General features: G+C 34.9%; 1 long non-coding RNA gene across 1 annotated transcript; it reads right to left on the reverse strand.

Annotated features, from left to right (window-relative positions):
* Window positions 1-391: 391 nt before the first annotated feature.
* Window positions 392-9,823, reverse strand: LOC131929058 (uncharacterized). The gene is made up of 3 exons (XR_009383884.1): window positions 9,742-9,823; window positions 1,552-1,698; window positions 392-453 (listed from the first exon to the last, which is right to left on the reverse strand). It is a non-coding gene; the product is annotated as an uncharacterized LOC131929058 (long non-coding RNA).
* Between the last annotated feature and the right edge of the window lie 3,137 nt (window positions 9,824-12,960).

Raw genomic sequence — 12,960 nt, forward strand, 5'->3', positions numbered from 1 at the left:
TGTTATTATTGCCCATAAATTGCATAGTTCTAGACGATACTGACGTGTATGATCCTGCATCAACCACAGCTGCAGCTGCCACAACATAATCCCTGTTGTTTTTATTCGATAGTTCCGTGGTACCTTTTTTCCAAACATATTGTCCGTTACCATAGTCAGGGTTACATCTCAGTGTTATAGGGCCTCCCTCAAGCACTTCACCATTTCCTTTAGAATGTAAAAAATATTGTTTTTTCTTCTCACAAGAAATTTGGAACAAAGCTCACATTGTCTTAAAAATTTTTTTTAAAAAAGCAGTAAAGATTTAACTTCAAAGAATACTTTAACCTGAAAGTTACCTATATTATTGTAATTGAGTATTGTAAATGATACTACATCAATGCAGATATATATTACCTGGATATTCTGATGTCCCACTTATCGCTACAATATCTATTTTTGGTGTGATCGAGCCTTAAAAAAAAGTAGAAAACAAATTATTTCATTTCATTCGTTTTTTGACAAACAATCAGCAACATAACTTAACAAATCTTTTTATTATTTTTAAAATATAAAATCATAAAACAAAATACTACGATAAAAAAATAAGACCAACTTAGTTGTTATTTTTTGAAAACATAATATCAAAGTAATTTTGGATCAAGGTTGTTTTAATAAGAAAACGATGCTACACAAACACGGTATAAACGGGTCTTCTGTTTTAGACTTCCAAAAAAAAAAAACAACTGAAATTTAAACCTCCCTTTAGGTCGCCTTTTCACAGGCGTGGAGTTTGAACGAACCACCCGACCTTGCCATTCCCCATCACAGGTGCGCGCGAAAATGTGAATGATCCTCTCAAAACGTACTTCAACTTTACCGATTCAGTTAAATGTATCGTGTTGGGTTGGGATGGTAATTATTTCGGCCTATATAGTGATATATGACCATCGGAAAAGTCTAATATTAAATTCTATATAAATCGAAGTTGTCTAGTATGATGTGCGCTTCTTTATCTCAATGTGTTTTTTTCAGTAAAAAAAAAATTAGCAAAAAAAGATTAAGAGTATAAAAATGTTAAATTATTTTTTTTTCCATGCAAACACATTTTTTTTTTGACATCAGATTTTGTGATGGCTTATAGCATTCTAATAAGTCTTAAGCTCAAATCGAGTTGACGACGTTATATTTTCCTCATCACACACAACAGAGGATTGAATATTACAAATAATGATAACAAAAACATTTTCAGCAATACGTCTTAGGAGACTACGGGTCCAAGATGGTAAAGATGATCGTGATCGTTGTTTTATCTTTACCAATATCTGCACCATTATCATGTCATCAAAACAACAACCATCATAATCACCATCTTCATCATCTTTACATCACTAACATCCGTCTTACTGGCAGCACCTTTAAGTCAAAAAATGATATAGTCTGCTATCTTTATCAGAATACGCTTGAAGACAGTGTAAAATTTCGAGTAGAGATGACACAGGATTCAGGTTTAGTATTTATCATCCGGACCGGGTGAGTTTTCAAAACAAAATCGTCAACACATCTACTCACCACTGCATCCCGTCCGAGTCGTCACGAAACCACTCTTGCAGTCACATACCTCGCTAGTGCACGTGCCAGTTACCTGTAGAGTCGGCGTGCAGGTGTTTTTGGTAACGGCCGTGCACGAAGTGGCATGGGTGTACTCCCATAATGCACCTGTTAGAGGAAGTTAAATAGCATGAAATATCAGTCAACAATCGTATCGTTCATGTATGAAATATTAAAAATCATCATCGATCGCAGTGCAAACACAAAGACATAAAAAATGTATTCCTTTTAATGTTATTTTTATGATTTTATTTCAATTAAAACATACAGAAAGGCATTTAATTACTGACCCAAAGCAGTGGCGGAACTAGAAAAAAACAATAAACCGGGAGTGATCCCCCCTAAATTTTCTCGAATCTTTTTTTTTTTAAATACTTTTATTTGCAAATTTTCTCGAATCTAATATATAAAGCTCAATTCTGTATGTAACATGTAATAAGTTTGTTTGTCGTGGACATACTTCTATGGATTTAAGTGTTAGATTATTATCGTGCTCATAGTCTAAATTTATGAGTTAAAAAAATACTATTGAAAGTGTTGGGAAATAATTTTCATTTTTCAAACTGATAGTAATAATTGTCGGCATGTTCATTAAACTCAATTTAAAAAAAAATATCATCTTTTATAAAAAATTCTAATTATGTCTGAAAATTATTTATATTTAGTCCTTTAGCACTTACTTCCCTTTGATAAATTAGGAAAACACAATTACTTCCCTTTATAAAACATTGCATTAGTGGAAAAGAATTTACTTTTTATTACTTTGTTTTGGTGTTGGGAAAAAAATAATTACATAATTAGCGGGGATTGATCACGTGCAAATGTTGTAGGTATTTTACGGATAAGCTTGGAGTATTATAATTGTTCATTTGGTTTGGTTTGGCACCTACGTTCGTTTAAGTGAGTGCAAAAGACTATGAATAAATTGGGGTACTATAGTCGTTTATTAAGCTGAAACAGGCGATTCTGCCCCGGGCTAGACTGTGAGCACTTTGCGTTTATGTTCGCGTTTGTGTTTTCTTTGTGTTTAGGTTGGGTTCGCATTAGTGGTTGCGTTTTGATTTGGTTTGTTGTTAGGTTTTTGTTTGCTTTTTTGTTTGTTTTTTCTTTGTGTTTGTATTGGTGTTTGTGGATGGGTTTGTTGTTAGGTTTTTGTTTTCGTTTGTATTTGTAATTGTGTTAGCGTTATTTTTGCGTTTTGTTGTTTTGGTTTTGGTTGGTTGTGGTTTGGGTGGGCAGTGTCGGGTTTATGATGATTACTAAACACACAGGTAATGGTCTTTAACAGAAAGGTTTTTCACAGAAGCCAGAGCAGGGCCTGGCCGGGACGGCTAATATTCTGATATAACTCGGAATATAGACATGATTTTTAATTACTGAAACTTTTGAAAATAGAATAGAATCTCGTAGAAAAAAGAACTACGCACCAAGCGAACGCCAAAACAAAATGTGCATAATAGTGCGGAATATTATTAGTAATTTATAAATTTACATGCTTTTTGAGAAATCGGAAATGGCGTAAATTACTACTTCCGGTCATTGGAAATTACTCAAATTTGATAAAAGGTAGAGAATTAGATATTTTACTTACATGTAAAATGTCATTTATCTATCTGAAATAATGCTCAAGTTATAGGCTTTTGAAAAATTCAAAGTTGAAAAATTACCACTTCCGGTTATCGGAAATCGTTCAAAAGTTGAAACGGATCTACGATTTTGATAAAATACTTATATATGAAATTTCATCAACCTAGATGTAACGGTACTCAAGTTCTCGTGTTTACACACACATACACAGACACACAGACACAGAGACTTACGGACAAGATTACAAAATTATATTTTTCCGTATCAGTGAGGTGTAAAAAGTCGAGATTTGTAAAAATCTCGATTTTTTTTGCACGATTACAAGACTTTCTCTATACTACGTATATACGAGAAAGTAAAAACTGGCCTAACACCCTTCGCAATCCATAGATTTGGACCCCGTAACCTAAAACATAAAGCTGTATAGATGGAGTCAGCGATCTATGACTAGAACTGGTGACGTAGCTGTAAGCGCTACGTAACCGCATAATTTTTCGTCGCATACGCTGTCTTTTAACCGTTTCATATATGTTTTTAATTATTGTCAAATCTATTTTTAAAGAGCTAATTGTTAATTGATTACTTTATTATTTCGCACATACTTTAGCATTTTCCCCTGCATTCAAGTGCATGCTTCTACCCACAAATGGTGTTCTAAATGGAACTTCATAATTATGTAATTGCATTCTCTATTTAAATTACTTTAAGTTGTGTTCTACACAGAGGCATATCCAGGTTTTCGGTGTAGGGGGAGCGAAATGAGCAAAAAAAGGCGCCGAATTTTGAACACGTTCTATATACGTGTATTATATATATATATATATATATATAAATAGGCCTATATATATATATATATATATATATATATATATATATATATATACAATATATATATATATATATATATATATATATATATATATATATATATATATATATATATATATATATATATATATATATATATACAATATATATATATATATATATACAATATATATATATATATATATATATATATATATACATATATAATTACTAGCTGTATGTCATTACTTCGCTATGATGTAAAATAAATTGTAAGAAGCACTTGTAGAAGTAAGAAAAAACACACAATGTAGGCCGACAAAACAAAAAAATGTGTTAATCTAAACATATATATATATATATATATATATATATATATATATATATATATATATATATATATATATATATATATATATACACTAGAACCAAAAACAATAAAGGCAACACATTCTGTTTTGTAATTCTTGTAAAAAAAATGTTTACATAATAATTCCTCGGACATTAATTAAGACAAGCGAAATAGGGGAAATAATCACGCTCTTAATATAAATATGTATATATCTACATATGTAATTACAAATGTCAAAACAAATCAATTATTACTTAAGAATGTCATAAAGTTGTTTAACAATATTCGTGTTTACAAAAGATTTTGGTCTACAATCAGAATTAAATATATTATTATCATAAAGTAAGCTAAAGTATTACAGCATAATGAAAGTTTTTTAAATCAGAGTTGGTATAAAAACACGCTTTAAATAAAATAGAAAAGCATTCGGAATAATAGCATACATTTAACTAAAATATCGGTCTTTAGTTCAGATCACACATCTTTTCATTAACTACTGCTTTTGTGTTCTTAAAAGATCATTTTTTAACATAGTGATCAGGTATGGGCTCGATCACTGTATTGATCACACACCTTTTTACTGGTATTTGCAAAAACAATATTCACAGAGTTTTACCTGTTCCAAAAGCTATGATTCTGGCGGCACGGTACTTTGGTACATCTTTACGCGTTTTTCCAAATATACTTAACAGATCAGTTCGGGTTGGGTTGGGGGGTGGGGGGGTTCAACTTCATTCACCACTGTCCGGTCACTTTAGGTCATTATCCAACCCAGTGTACACCTAGGTGTGACATTAATGTCGCTCTACACAATTGTGGTGGTGAGGTGTGCGTGGGGGAGGGGGGGGGGGGTGAAAGATAACCAACTCAGAGTGAATATAGCGTCAGTTTTTAGATGACTGTTCTAAACATACATATTCAATTACACATATATACTGATTCAGAAATAGATTTAAATAAGTAGCAGTGGTATTGTGACAAAACTTTTTTTTACAGAGAATCCATGGGGGGGGGGGGGGGGGGGTTGTAACTGTTTCATATAATTTGTAATCGTAATCACTACGCCCAAACTGTCATAATACTACTACTTCATCGTGATGACGTTGTTGACCTTGTCAAAATTTCCCCACCACTACGCAGTTTGCCCATAAGTAAATTTAATAGAGGTGCCACATCAGTTGTATTTGTGTCTGTATTGTAATTTTTTTAATTAATTACACGATTAAAACTGTATATATAGAGTAATTATGTGTGAAGATTTATGTATAATATTTTCTAGATCAATTATTCTTAAGCAAATACATTATACAGTTGCCTTAAACTTAACACCCCTCTTGCCAAGTGGTATTAGCCGTAGAGATTTTTTAAAAATTGCAATGCATCGTAATGGTTATTTTTAGAATGACAAACTTGATACAGCTGTTAATACGTGTTGTAAACGTAGACGCTACTAGACTAGTACAATTCTGCTTAATTGCTGCATGAAAAGAAATATTGTGATTTACATAGATGTGGCGACTAAAAATAATTTGTTAACAAAAAATCATTGTTTAAAACTTTGAGTTTAAAAAGTTTCCAAAAAAGGCGCCACTTTGCTGAAAATGGCCAGAGGGGGAGCGGTCGCTCCCCCTGCTCCCCCCTGCGTACGCTACTGGTTCTACAGTTAACTGACTGACGTATAATACCTTTCAGCGATATTCGCATTTGACACGTAAATGGGTATTGTGGGAAGGAGTTATTTAATATGTTATCTAGTCAGCGTGGTCGAGTCGGTATGGTTACTGAACCGATACGTCCGAGTTCGAACTCCCGGCAGATGGAACTCGTTAGATGGGGACAGCAACTCATCTAGGGGATACAACTCTAAAATCAAACTACTGCTGCGTTGCAGTTTTTTCTTGGTTGGGCAAAGGCTATGGAAACAAATTTTAAAAAAAGCAGGCTGAAATCGAAGTCAACGGCGTAAATGGCGCATAACAAGTGGCTCTCGGAAATTTGCCCCACTCGGATAGTGTGCATTCAGGCATTTGTCGCATTCGGGCAAGTTTCCATTCAGGTATTTCTCGCATTCGGGAAAGTGTCCATTCAGGTATTTGTCGCATTCGGGCAAGTGTCCTTTCAGGTATTTGTCGCATTCGGGCAAGTGTCCATTCAGGTATTTGTCGCATTCGGGCAAGTGTCCATTCAGGTATTTGTCGCATTCGGGAAAGTGTCCATTCAGGCATTTGACTCATTCGGGCAAGTGTCCATTTAGCTATTTCTCGCATTCGGGCAAGTGTTTATACAGGTATTTGTCGCATTCGGACAAGTGTCCATTCAGGTATTTCTCGCATTCGGGCATGTGTCCATTGATGTATTCGGGAAATCGGCCTTCGGCTAAACGACATTCTCGCAAATGTCTTTCGAGATTTGTCGTAGACCCATGCCAAATTAACTCTAAGAGGAAAGTCATTTAGTATCTAACGTAAAATCGAATTCGCGTTTTTTTTTACAATCATGTGACTATTGTGTGCACAGTACAGTTAGTTGTGATTACTGTATTGAAATAGAAAAGTACGTACCCCCATTTCTGTTGAGTTTGTCTCACTGTTTTTTGTACAGATTTTAAAAAAAAAGGCTTTTACATTACACTAACAGTTGAAGAAACTAGTTCAAAATCGAGTTGCCTCAAAAAATATTGCAGATGTTCCCATATGTGCGGCAGACTAACCACCCACTAAACAATTAATGAAAGTCATACGAAAGCAAAAAAAAAAAAAAGTTTTTTAAAAAGCAAACCGTAAAAAAAAAACAACCAGAAAGCTCACGATGTATCTACTAAAATCCTCTATTTTCTTTTGTTTGTTTCATATTATACTAGCCGTCCCGGCCAGGCCCTGCTCTGGCTTCTGTGAAAAACCTTTCTGTTAAAGACCATTACCTGTATGTTTAGTAATCATCATAAACCCGGCATTGCCCACCCAAACCACATTCAACCAAAACAACAAAACGCAAACATAACGCTAACACAATTACAAATACAAACGAAAACAAAAACCTAACAACAAACCCAACCACAACCACAAACACCAATACAAACACAATGAAAAAACAAACAAAAAAGCAAACGAAAACAAAAATCTAACAACAAACCCAACCACAAACACCAATACCAACAAACAAAAAAAAAACGAAAAAGCAAACGAAAACAAACCAAATCCAAATGCAAAACCAACCAAAAACACAAATACAAACCCAAACAAAAAAAACAAAAAAAACAAAAAAAGAAAGAACAAAAACGAACCAAATCAAAACGCAACCACTAACGCAAATCCACCTAAACACAAAGAAAACACTAACGCGAATATAAACGCCCGGGGCGGAATCACCTGTTTTAGCTTAATGAACGACTATAGTACCCCAACTTATTCATAGTCTTTTGCACTCACTTAAACGAACGCGCCTGTTTCAATTTAATGAACAATTTTAATACTCCAAGCTTATCCGTAAAATACCTACAACATTTGCACTTGATCAATCCCCGCTAATTATGTAATTATTTTTTTTCCCAACACCAAAACAAAGTAATTAAAAAGTAAATTATTTTCGACTAATGCCATGGTTTTATAAAGGGAAGTAATTGTGTTTTCCTAATTTATCAAAGGGAAGTAAGTCCTATAGGACTAAATAAAGACATAATTAGAATTTTTGTAAAAGATGATATTTTTTTAAAACTTGTGTTTAATGAACATGCCGACAATTATTACTATCAGTTTGAAAAATGAAAATTATTTCCCAACACTTTCAACAGTAATTTTTTAACTCATAAATTTAGACTGTGAGCACGGTAAATAGTCTAACACTTAAATCCATAGAAGTATGTCAACGACAAACATATGTATTTTTACATACAGAACTGAGCTTTATATATTAGACTAGCCGTCCCGGCCAGGCCCTGCTCTGGCTTCTGTGAAAAACCTTTCTGTTAAAGACCATTACCTGTGTGTTTAGTAATCATCATACACCCGGCATTGCCCACCCAAACCACAACCAACCAAAACAACAAAACGCAAACATAACGCTAACACAATTACAAATACAAACGAAAACGAAAACCTAAGAACAAACCCAACCACAACCACAAACACCAATACAAACACAAAGAAAAAACAAACAAAAAAGCAAACGAAAACAAAAACCTAACAACAAACCCAACCACAAACACCAATACCAACAAAAAAAAAACAAAAAAAACGAAAAAGCAAACGAAACAAACCAAATCCAAATGCAAAACCAACCAAAAACACAAATACAAACCCAAACAAAAAAAACACAAACAAAAACGAAAAAAGAAAGAACAAAAACGAACCAAATCAAAAGGCAACCACTAACGCAAACCCACCTAAACACAAAGAAAACACTAACGCGAACATAAACGCCCGGGGCGGAATCACCTGTTTTAGCTTAATGAACGACTATAGTACCCCAACTTATTCATAGTCTTTTGCACTCACTTAAACGAACGCGCCTGTTTCAATTTGATGAACAATTATAATACTCCAAGCTTATCCGTAAAATACCTACAACATTTGCACTTGATCAATCCCCGCTAATTATGTAATTTTTTTTTCCCAACACCAAAACAAAGTAATTAAAAAGTAAATTATTTTCCACAAAATGCAATGGTTTTATAAAGGGAAGTAATTGTGTTTTCCTAATTTATCAAAGGGAAGTAAGTGCTATAGGACTAAATAAAGACATAATTAGAATTGTTGTAAAAGATGATATTTTTTTAAAACTTGTGTTTAATGAACATGCCGACAATTATTACTATAATTTGAAAAATGAAAATTATTTCCCATATAATAGTAATTTGTTAACTCATAAATTTAGACAAATGCGCACGATAATTGTCTAACACTTAAATCCATCCAAGACCAACGACAAACATATGCGTTACATACAGAACTGAGCTTTATATATTAGATTATACTTCTACTAATATGTATTTACAAATAATTTAAGGCATGCAGCCCATTAATGTACAATCTTAAACAATTTTGATTCAGGTATATTGAAATTATTGTAAACACATAGTAATTCATTAAAAATTCTTTCTATTCAAGATATTTATTAAAATTTAGTTTTGTATTTTTGAGCACAATACACTTTATAGTACCAAATATATTACTTTGTAATCTGTAAATATTGAGACAGAATCAACAAAGAGATAGAGAGTCTTAGAAGGTAAACAGTTTGATAATAATGTAGACGAAATGGTCTGATCAAACAAAATAAGATATTGAATAAGGCAAATATACACATCTTCAGTGTCTATGTAAATGCTCTTCTTGGAGAAAACTTCAGAAAATTAAGAGATGATTCTGCAGAACTGAAATGAGTAGGACTTAAAACAAAAATCTCACCAATCTGGAGAATCAAGACAACTGTCCACCACGACGCCATCCTCAGCAGACACCGAACTGGATCTGAATGTGGATCTAGACGGTGCCCGGGCTAATTTATCTTAGTTTTAACTCAACGTAACCGCTAGCAACACTGCCAGGCAACAGCGTTTGGTTACGGGTTTATACCAGTAACCACCAACACAAGCACCACACGGGAGGTATTGGAATAATTTTGGGCCCACTTCAGTTGTCAAGTCTCGACATTGACTATGTATTGTTCTTCATGTTCCGCACTAAAAAATTTCGACGATTTTGTCTCCGCTATAACAATTGAACCGTGCGCGCCTTGACAAGTCGCGTTAGAAAGACGACTATACAAATGTATTTATTGCCTATGATTAAAGTAACGATGTAAAGTCAGCAATGCTCGATACAATATTATTTTATGAACCTGTTTTTGCAAAGGATTTTATTTTTATATTTATATTTATGATAAATTAAAAGACATAGCAAGGTTACTGTTGATAACGTCAGAATACAGGATGCCAAAGAAAGGAAGCAATAGTAAAGACAGTCTTTCAAGAAAAATATCAAAATCTACTAGACGGCTAGTTTGAAATAACTGTGTTTACTACTTTCTGACAGCACACACACAAACCGTTTAGTCACAATTTTAAAGTAGGCCCTATTTTTTTTTGTCAAAATGCGAGGGGAATTAAAAGTTTGAATTCTTGACGCTGTTGCGTAGGCTACCTTTAACAATTAAAATTGAGGATTAAAAGCGTTTAATTTTTAACCATTTAAGATGCCATTTCTGAAAATCTGGCATTTTTTCAGTTGCCTACGGCATCAGAGCTATCTCCTTACAAAATATCAACATTTCAAATCTGCAAGTGATTAATGCGCTTTAAAAATATATAGTTTATATAAGGCCGCGGTCACTCTAGACCACTTTTGGTTCACTTTATTTAGATGACCATACTTTTCGAGGTAAAAAGAGATTGAACTGCAAAATTTGTTAAGTACGATTTCAATGCAACGTACCCGCAAATCGCACCGTGCCGGGGCGTGGTCGGACGCGCCTGATTCAATGTAGTAATCCACTATAATACTACTTCTTATCCATAGTCTGTCACATTCTTTAAAACTTACGTGGCGCCATAACGCTCACGGGATAACTCAGGGAGTCAAATTGTAGGGGTATTTGATATTTTTTTGGGGAGGGGTGGGCGGACAACATTTTCCGGGGAGGGGGGGCGGACACTGGTAGAAGGATATATATTCTACACATATGTTCCATTTCGTTCAGGGGGGGGGGGAGGTGGTAGACTTTCTTCCGGGGGACTGAGCCTTCCCCCCCCCCCTCTCGAAGAGATGCTTGGAAGAAACTATTCATATTTGTCGGGGTACGGGTTTACCTTTACTACCGCTCAGCACACCTTGAGTGTACGTTCACAACTCACTGTAATTTCACTTTTAATCAATCACAACCTAAGTGTCGGGGACGTAGAGAGCGCTCTTGTAACCCACCTATTACATTACAAGAAGGGCGCCCATGTATGGCCCAGGCTCGGTTTAACTATCGAATGTCGCGTGCCGACTTGTTAATATTGTAGAGTGCTCCTTAAAACCATAGTGCTCATAGGATGGCACAGGGCGCCAAATTGCAGACTTCCTGGGCGCCGGCGGACTCGCATTCGACTTTTATTTTGTATATACCGTATATAGAGAAAAACGCACCCTCCCGTGCCACCGTGTCAATATTATAAAGTGCTAATTTAAAACGATTCGATTTTATAAAAGACTATAATACATCAACTTATCCACATACCATCGCATTCTTTAAAACGGACATGTACGCCATAGCGCTCATCAAATCACAACCTACTATATCTGATCCATATTCTATCGCACTGTTTATTTCAAACGTATGCGCCATAGTGCTCAAGGGATAGCCCGGGGTGCCTAATCACTCCCTGCCGGGGCACCAGCGGACGTGACTAATTCAATTTAGTTAACGATTATATTAAACCATAGTATCAACAGCCTACAGCTCTCTTTAAAAGAAAAACGTATGCACCATACTTCTCATAGGATAGCCAGTGGCGCTAAATCGCACCCTAACCCCGGGTTGCCGGAGGACGTGCCTTATTCGATTTAGTCAACAATTATTGTTGCAATTCGTGTCTTTGGTCAATAGGCTTTTTTTTTTAACGAACGTAGACGCCATAGTGCTCACTGGGGAACCAGGGGCGCTTCGTTTCACGCAACTGCCGGGGCGCCGTGTCTGTTGTAGTTTTACCGCTGAATACAATAGAACCCTTTATCCGCTAAGCCCAATCAACGGATACTAAGTGGTAAGATAGCCTCTCTGAAATTCTAGGCGCCAATCCATGTATTGACAGAAATCGCACCCTCCAGGGGGCCGCACATAAGAAAATTTAAATTTATGTTTCGTAGAATCCTTATCAGGATTATTTCCATCACCTCCACAAAGTTTCATGGCACTCGGATGAACTGTGTCAGACTTCAATCGACATTTATATTTTATATACTGTAAATAGAGAAAAATCGCACCCTGCCGGGGCGCCAGCCCTTCGAATTTTAACATTTGAAAACTACAGCTTAGAACCGAACTAGGACTGTGTGTGTCGTGGTGGTGGTGGGGGTGGGGGGTGGGGGGGGGGGGGGTGGAGGGGGGACGGGTCTAGCTCAGTAACTCTGCCAATTTATCTCCATGATATATGATACCCCTCGAATCAATCAGTCACATTTCAAAAGAAATAAAGGGCTTTTATACAATACATTGAATGAACACTTAATATATATATATAATGAGACCAAAAGAACTATTTTATAAAAAAAAAATATCGCTTGATCAACCAATAATGAATAAGATGTTAGACGCAATGGAGCGTTTCTTTAAGTGGTTTTTAACCTTACAAATAATGTATTCTAATTGCGCCAACAAAAATGTACAATGTGTGGTAAGAATTGTTTTTTTTTTTTTTTTTTTTTTTTGTTAACAGGAGTTTAAAAAAAAGGTTAATGAGAAGAACATTTCAAGGTGAACGATTTCTATTCTGTAAATCACCTAGCCGTCTTGACTTCTTAATACCAGATTAAACTAGATTTAACCGGCCAGAGTGTTGCCTATTTTAAAAACGTCACAATGGTTCAAAGATATCTTATATTAATTTAAAAAAAAAAATGGATTTCTGCCAATAAAATAAAGTA

The sequence above is a fragment of the Physella acuta genome, unplaced genomic scaffold (genome assembly GCF_028476545.2).
Source record: "Physella acuta isolate Inbredline_101_S28 unplaced genomic scaffold, ASM2847654v3 ptg001587l, whole genome shotgun sequence".
In the NCBI taxonomy this organism is placed as follows: Eukaryota; Metazoa; Mollusca; class Gastropoda; family Physidae; genus Physella; species Physella acuta.